This window comes from Drosophila busckii, chromosome X, assembly GCF_011750605.1.
Source record: "Drosophila busckii strain San Diego stock center, stock number 13000-0081.31 chromosome X, ASM1175060v1, whole genome shotgun sequence".
Lineage (NCBI taxonomy): Eukaryota > Metazoa > Arthropoda > Insecta > Diptera > Drosophilidae > Drosophila > Drosophila busckii.
In genome coordinates, this window is record NC_046608.1 from 1,821,912 (window position 1) to 1,830,565 (window position 8,654).

Sequence of the window (8,654 nt, forward strand, 5' to 3'; positions counted from 1 at the left end):
TTCGTGTGTGTGCGACAAGTTTAAGCGAAATTCAATTGCCTTATTGTTTATAAAAAAAATTACAGCAGCAGCCGTTAACGGATTTTTTGTATGCGCTTAGCAAAGTTGCGCAACAAGTCTACACAAAGTAAGCCAAGACACAAGCCATACGACAGCTATAAATTGAAAGCTTTAGCTATAGTTATGTCAGCTGCCGATAGAGAGCGCTATCACTCGAGCTGACAATCAAATTCTCATCGTTAGATGGTGCCGAAGCTACAAAATACGCTGCGCGTTTACATTTGGCTCAATGGAAATAAACACTTTCGGTGTAGCCACAGCTGCCTGCAAATTTAACCATGTATTGCTCACCATCATCCATAGTTAAGATCTATCGTCTATTAGGTGATCTGCTGAGCTCACTCAACAACTTCAATCCATTATATATCGCCATTTGAAGCCACAGAATCTATTGCTGCAACTCAAATACGATCAGTCCAGTGAATGTTGTCGACTTTGGATTATCCATTTATCATTGCAGATTTTCGCTCTAGGATTGGCTGGACACGCCGCTAATTACGGCAGCAGCAAGGCTACTGGCTTGGACTGGACATTTGGGCGCTTGCTATGCCAGGAGCTGCCCTTTATATAATATTGCTGCACTGCAGCCGATATTTACAGCTCCATCTGCGCCACTTGGCTCTATTGCAAGCCATGTCCTATGCTTAGCTACCGTGCTCGCCACAGCAGCGTGCCACTGCCCCACCGTGGTTGCAACTTGGGTTCCTCCAGCTCCAGTCATTAGGTATCTACTACTCTACAAGTAGCCATAAATATATATAGTTTATATTATATATACATATTTATTTTTTACGGCTCGCATTTTTCAATATCCGCCATAAATTTTATAGCAGCTCGTGCAATTTTGCTGGCTAAAACGGAAATTCAATCAACAGTTGAGTTGCTTGGTCCGTCCGTCCAACCAACCGACTTGCTATATAGTTATAATTTGTAGCTTGCCGTATGCCCTACAGTTAAAAACAAATTTCAAATACAGCTCAAAGCAACAAGATTGCATTCCTGCAAATTCTTTTGTTATTTTTAATTGTTTATTTAAATGCATTTTATTATAATTTTATTGCCTCAATTTGTGACTCAAGGTTAAGTCGATTGCGCTGCACTTTGTTAGACAAGGCTTCGAATATACAGGACAGGTCCAGGATCAGAAGTCAGCAAGACATTGTCTTCGGTTAAATAAAAGGCAGGTTTTATATTTGTGATCTAAGCTGAGTTCAAAGCTCATGCGATTTGTTCGTTTATTTATAAACCCAAGTGTATGGCTTGGTTCCATTCTCTCTCTCTCTCTCTTTTTTTCTGTTTCTCTATCTCTCTTTTTCTCTCTCCCTCTCTCTCTCTCTCTCTCTCTCTCCTTCTCTCTCTCTGTACAGCCTTGCTGTTTCTTCGATTAAACCTTTGACTTCTTCAACATATTCCTTGCCTTTCGATACTGTTTTAGTTCCAATTGACATTTATCCCTCAGAGCAGAATATTAAATATTAATAAGCATTTATTTGTGCAGCAGCAAAGCGTATTTAGCAGTTGCCCTTGTCCAGTCGACACATTCATTTCTTTTTATTTACACTATATACCTAAATATATATTTTTCGTTTGCTTGTTTTTCTTTGTCGTAGACGACGACACCAATTGAATTATGCGCCCGGGAAACAGGCAACGCATTTACTCTCTCTCTTTCACTCTCTCTCTTTCACTCTCTCTCTCTCTCTCTCTCTCTAGCGGCTGGTACTCAAGTGGCAGCCTGGCTACACTTACTTTGCTTGCAACATCCGCTGTCTGTTGAAATAAGTTTCTATGCTACTCTTGCCTTGCCTTGGCAGTGGCAGTGGCAGTGAGTGGGGCTTTGGGTTAGGGGCTTGGGTTTAGTTTGCTTTTGGTTTTTGGGGTCTTTTTGGTCTGTGGCTTTGCCGTTTTGCCTGTCGCACATTTATCTAAACTTTGATTAACATAAATTGGCATAGATTTTGCATTTCGCTTAGAGGATGACGACGTTGCTGATTTGTAGCCGCCCGTGCACTAATTTATAGATAAGCGCTTTGACTATCGGACCAGCATAGAAGCGAAAACGAAACGAGCCAAGAAGCAGGGCAGTCTGTCTATGTGTGTGTGTGTGTGTGTGTACTGCTCTTGCTGTTAAAGCGTTGCAACTTGCATGGTTTTTAAATTTTAATAAATCCATGGAGACCGTGGATAGCTAGCAACTTATTTTTTATTTATTTACAAATGTAATTTACTAAGCTTACATATCATATTAATAGCACTGATTAGTCGGGGGCCTTTGACTAAGCAGCAAAGTTCAATTTAATGTGGAACAAGATTAATTACATTTTCAATGCAAATGCCAGCTAACAGTTTATTAAATTTTAAAGTCTGAAAGAATATTGAAGACTCTTCTACGAGTCTTATATCGAATTGCTTGTAAATCTTTTTCGCTTAATTATGCATTATGTATTAGTATATATATTTTGTTTTTAGTTTATTAGAATTACTTTTTAATAGCAGCTACAAATTTGAAGTTTTGGGAACATTTTTGCATTAAGTTTGTGCCTGCAGCTTTGAATTAATTTTTTATTAATGTTTTTTTTTGAAACTTCAGCGTAACTTGAAACTTTCCAGTCGCCCGGCTGCCGCTTTTTGTGGCACGCACACACGCATAAATGTTGCTACTTTATGTCGAATTGTGTTTTGGGTTTGGAAGCGGACGTGGATTAGAGTGAGAGGGAGAGAGAGCAGAGACCTAAATATTACGTTGCATACTTTGCGGCGCTGACAGTAACAGCAACAGCAAAGTCCACGCAACAAACAACAAAAACCCTTTGGGGACGTTGATGCACCCAGTGGGGCACAGTTGCATTACTCCTATCTAAATGTAATGCAAATCGAAGGTAGCAGCGGCTAGAGCTGAAAATTGTATGCAGATTTCTAGCGCAGAGTCAAAAATTTTCAATTAGTCAACTGACAAAATTATAAATCTATAATTTTTTCTTGGTTTTTGCTAAATAATAGCTTTGGCTTTTTCTTTTTTTTTAAGCTTCGAGTATTTTTGATAAGCTCGGGCTTGCTTACTTTCAGCTTTGCTGCATATTAGTTCTTAGTTAGTTAAAAAAACACGAAGTGTGCTTAAATGTCTTTAAATTTAGCTTAATCAAACAAAGCTTGATGCAGCATCTACAAAATATATTGAAATTAAAAAAAATCCTGTGTGCGTAATTAAAATAAATTCTCTAACAAATGATACACAGTAATGATTATGTTCTTATTTGTATTTAATAAATTTTAATATTTGAAGCTATAGAAATGTGCTATTAAAATATTGTTTAAATTAATGCTAATGCTTAGAATGGTGGACATAGAAATAACTTCAATTCAATTAAATTAATATGAGCAAACCAATTGCTGAATCTAATCTAAATGTATTAAAGGTTAATCTGCCAATTCAACGAATTCTATTTGGGATACTTACGCCACTGGGTGCAATCTCCCTTTCTCTCTTTGTGGCCCCCACTCTCTGTTAATACTGTTGATGCTGTTAATAGCAATTGACGCTGCACTGACCAACGTTATCTCATCATCAACAGCATTGCCATTCCTCATCAACGTGCACTGCAACATGTTGCCACCCAGCCCCACCCACTCCCAACCACTCGCCCAAGCACCCAGCCGCCTATTCATTTGACTGCTGTCCAGCGTGTTTGCGTTTTTATTAGTGAGCTCACCAAGAATTTGTTTACTTTGAGGTGTTTGCCCATGATGTTGCTGCTGCTTCTGCTGTGCACTGGCTGCCGCTGATTTTGTGTCTGCTGTTGGCTGGCTGGCTTCAAAGTAGCTGCTGCTGTTGGCTACAATTGCATTTTGAGCTGCTCGTTCACGTTGCCAGTTTGCCAGCAAAAATTGCATGCACCAATTGATAATCAGCAACAGTTGCTGTCACTTGCACAGTTGCTGGTCATAATGTTCGCCCCCATAGCTAAGGCAATTAAAGAGCCAGTGAATGTGTCTATGTGTGTGTGTGTTTCGTATGCATGTGTGCGATAAACTGGAATTGACGTTAATTGAACTTTAATGCGAGCTTGTTGCCTCAGCTTAGTTATCCCTTTTTAAAGTCGACGTTCTTTCAATTTCCAAACGATCCAAACGATGTTGTTGGAATGCCAGCGCGCAATGTTCATCAGACTTCTCAGCAGGTGGGCCGAGCTCCTCTCACGCCATTGGAGGCCATTAGCCTGACTGCAGCACACGGCTGCCAACTGACTTTGCTCTCGACTCCTTCGCTCTGCCTGCATTGGGATTTTTGATGTCCTTGCACATGCGTTCGTTGCAATCAGCAAACAGCGGGACAGCTGCAAAGGCACTGCCAGCAACAACACATAAAATAAATGCAATAGGTATGTGAAGACACAATTGTTAAAACTTTAGCAGCAGCTACCCTGCATTAACTAAGCTATGAATGAAATTCAGGCGTTCAATGTTTATTTTGCTAAGCTGTATTTGTTAAGTTTCAATTAATTATTATGGCTATGAATAAATTCAGCGCCAAGCAATATTTATTAATAGCTTTAGTTACTTGAAATCAGTGTAATGAACACTTGGCTCACAACTATAGCAAACTAAGCCCCACGGCGCAATTGTTCATTAAGCTTTCGATTACTTTCGTTCAGCCATTAGAAGTGTAGCTCTAATTAGGCAATGTTGCTTGCTCATTGGCTGTATTAAGTTTCGGGCAAAAAGCAATCGGGCTGGGATTATCTATAATTTGATATAGTTTTTTACATTATGCGCAATGTATTAAATTAAACATATGTTTATTATTATTTATAACAGTTTTGCATCAATCAAACGCGCTTTACTACTAAATATTTCAATAAGATAAGAACTAAGCTAGGCAAACAGACAATTCAAAAGGTAAAACGCTCACATTACAGTTTTGGTCACAATTCTTTGCTTTGAGCAAATCAAGCAATTGCATAATTGATTACTTACATAACGTATACGTCAGCGAAAATGAAAGAAAATCTTTTAACTTAGTTAGGATTACGCGCTCTACATTTACATATAGATTACATAAATTTTAAAATGTACGAATTCTACATTTAATAAATAATTATTATTTCAATATAGATTATGTATACGCAATGTCGTAGAGCTCTTGCAAAGCCAAAGTCTTAGCTAAGTAGAGAAATTCATTTCGAATTTATTTCGCAACAAAAAGTAAATTAAGCTTAAAGTCAAATAAATTTGATTTATGAATTTAACAATTTCTAGCTTTATTTATTGAATTGATGGACATTATTGACAAAGGTTTGAAGTAAATAAATATTAAAATTGTATAATATTTTTGTAGCTCAAATAAAGTTTGACTTCAAGTATTTGCTCGCTATAGAAAAGAACTAAACTTGAATATAGCCAATCGCTCTATTTCTTTAGCTCTTATAGTAACTGATACTAGCTTTGTGTCGCTATCTCTACCTCGTTGATGTAAATTCTCTCTTAAGCTCAATGTTGCTTTTTGTTTCAGTTCTTCTTGCCGCTTGTCTGTCTGTCTTTCTGTTATTGCTGCTGTCGCCGCTTTGCTGTAATGCATTTACATTAGTTAGCCCTGCAGGGTATTATGTCGTTCATTAATGCTTCTCTCACTCACCCACTCACTCACACTCTGTCACTTTTAGTGTGGTCGTAAGCATGAGAGCCTTACACAATTTCCAGCTGCCTGTTAGCAATTGTTGTTGCTGTCGTTGTTGTTCGTGTTGTTGTTGTTGCCAGGAGCAATCATTTGGCTGCTGCTGCTGCTGCTGCTGTTGTCGTTGCTTTTAACTGCTTAAATTGATACAATTAAGTGCCTTTTGGGTTTGTTTATTTGCATTCACATTCGAGTGACGTGTGTGTGAATTTTTTGTTCGCTGCTTGGGATAACAATAAGTGAAGTGTTTGCCCCTTGCTTTAATGTTAATTGATTTATGCCTACTGGCAATGTCAGGCGAACAGACAGACAGACAGCCAGGCCGAGCGAGCATCCTGGCATCCTGTAGCGAAAGTCGCTGCTCCACATGGTGGCGCCACAGCTTCCGTTTCATTTTAGTCTACTCTTCATTTATTTTATTTTTTTGGGGTAAATTTGTCGCGTGTCGATTTTCACGCAAGCGAAAATCAAATTTAAATTGATAAACCCATGAGTAGCACGCGATATCCCACAGTTTAACAAATTCCAGCCGGATCTGTTAGCCTGTTAGCGGGATGGGGGCGCCAACAAATCAGCATGAGCCTTAAATATTGCATGGCAATTGCAAAAGTTTGCAAATGCCAAAAGTTACTAAATGGAAAAGTGTTTGACAAATTGGTTACATGCCCATGTTGCTGTTAATAAGTTCAACAAATAAACTAAGCGCATTAGTCTGGACATAACTCTGTTTCAGTTTCCGCTGCATAAATTCCAATGCTATTTGAATGTATTTGAAATCAAATGCTGAGCCATCGAGTGTGCAAGCTACAGCTAAGCTAATTGCCTATTAAATTGTTTATACTTGGTAGCTATACTAATGAATAAAATGTATAATGTGAGGATGGAATATTTCATTTCATACAAAACGTATAAGTGATGTACACTTGGAATTGAATTTCAAAATATTCGCTATTGAACTAGTCGAGTCTAACCATAACAGCCTTGAATCTCTTTAGGCTTTACAATTTTGTTCTGATTAATCAGAATACAAATTCACGTCCAATTAGCTGCTGCCTCTTACTCTTAACCTGATTTTGTCATTGATGTAACAACCTATTGTAATTGATGTAAATCTATTCGTTATGCGCGTATTTATGCTAGAGTTGCATCATTACATTTAGAATTCTACAAGCTACAAAAATGTTCGAAGTTCGTATTTGAATATAATTTTTTTTTATAAATCTTAACTGCAATTATTATTCATTGAGTAGATAGTCTATCGCTAATATTTTTCATATTTACTATGACTGAGTTTTTAAACATAAAAATTTAAAGCATTTTTATAAGTCTCAACATGCATTTCATTTGTCATAAATAAATTACTGCTTGTTTTTTCCTAAGCTACACAATTTTTGATTGCAAATCTTAAAATAAGTTCAATTTCCTTCTATAATTTCTAGCATTGTTAGCATAGATTTCAATTTTCTTATTGTTATGATTTGTTTAATTCTGAGCACAGACCTTAAGCAAAAACTTAAATCAGCTAATGCTTAGCCTAAGCCTTTAACTAAGGCAGTCAGTCTAGCTCTCATACTTAGTTTCAAAACAAAGCATTGAAGCCTCATGTTTGTAGTTAATATTATATTTAAAGCATTAACTAAAATGTTTCTATTTGAAGGATAATTTTATTGCAGATTTGGTCGAATGGTTTCAAAGTTTTGCACATTTTTAAGATTTTAGTTTGGAACAGATGCATAAGTCGCTTTATTTTAATTGGTTATTGATGTAACTCCATTTGTGCTTCCAGCTCGCTGCTGTTCGAGTCAATGACTGTTTAGATCGGTTTTCCATATTCAAATGTTAATTCGAGCTTGCATATTTTTAAAGCATTGAGCTTAGATATTTCTCAATATGGCATCGAACATATGTGTGCATTTCATTCGAAAACTCTTTTATCAATAAGCTAATCGCATGGAAATTTAATCTAACCAAGCAACCAGCAATGCCAATCGAATAAAAGGCCATTCGACCTGACTGCTCAGCACCGTCTGCTGGCATTTTAAATATCCTTGTCGCGTATGTGTAACTAAACTAAAAGCCGACTGGCAAATTGTCGAGAGTTGAATGTAACGCTGGCTAACATATTAGTAGACCTAACATATAATAATAATAATAATAATAATAATAATAATAATGACAACAACAGAAGCAGCCGCAGCAGCAGCAACAACAAAAACAACGAGACGAAGGTCAAAAGCCAAGCGAGTCGTGTGTCCTTTTTTCCTAATCTCTGTCTCTGTGTGTGTGTGTGTTTGAAGGTAATCATAGCTTTGGTTTTGGCATATTTGCTAAAGTCTCTCCCATCTGCTTCTTTGCTCTGCACTCTGCTTTTCATTTCGAAATTTTTAATTTACAATTATCGTTTGGCCGAAACGAATTGAAACACAAGCATGAAATGCCAGAGAGTCTGCTGCTGACCCAAAGTTTATTTATTCTGCTCTTTTTTTGCTGTTTTGGCCAAAGCATGACAAAGCCAAAAGCACAAAAATTGCGCCGAACCGAGTTGAGTCGAGGCCACAATACTCTGCTGGGCAAGGACATTGGGCGCTTTTTCCTCAGTCGCTGTCGCTGTCGCTGTCGTGTTTTTGAACAAACATATCATTGATATTTGCGCTGGGCATTGTCAATTGTTGTTGTTGTTGTTATTGTTGTTATTTTGTTGCAGCGCCCACTTGTAAATGAAACTTTTGGCCGCCGCGCTGCTTTTTGTTTTTGCTTGGGTCTGGGGCTAGCCAAGGACATTGAAAGTTACAAGTAAATTCAACTGCCCAACTGTTTGCTCTGACTCCTCCGAGTCGCTCTCGGTCGCTCCTCTCAGCTTCTCCGGCAACTTGTCGCAGGTGCCGCTAAATCCTTTGTCTGTCGCTCTGTTTGAATTCTTTGC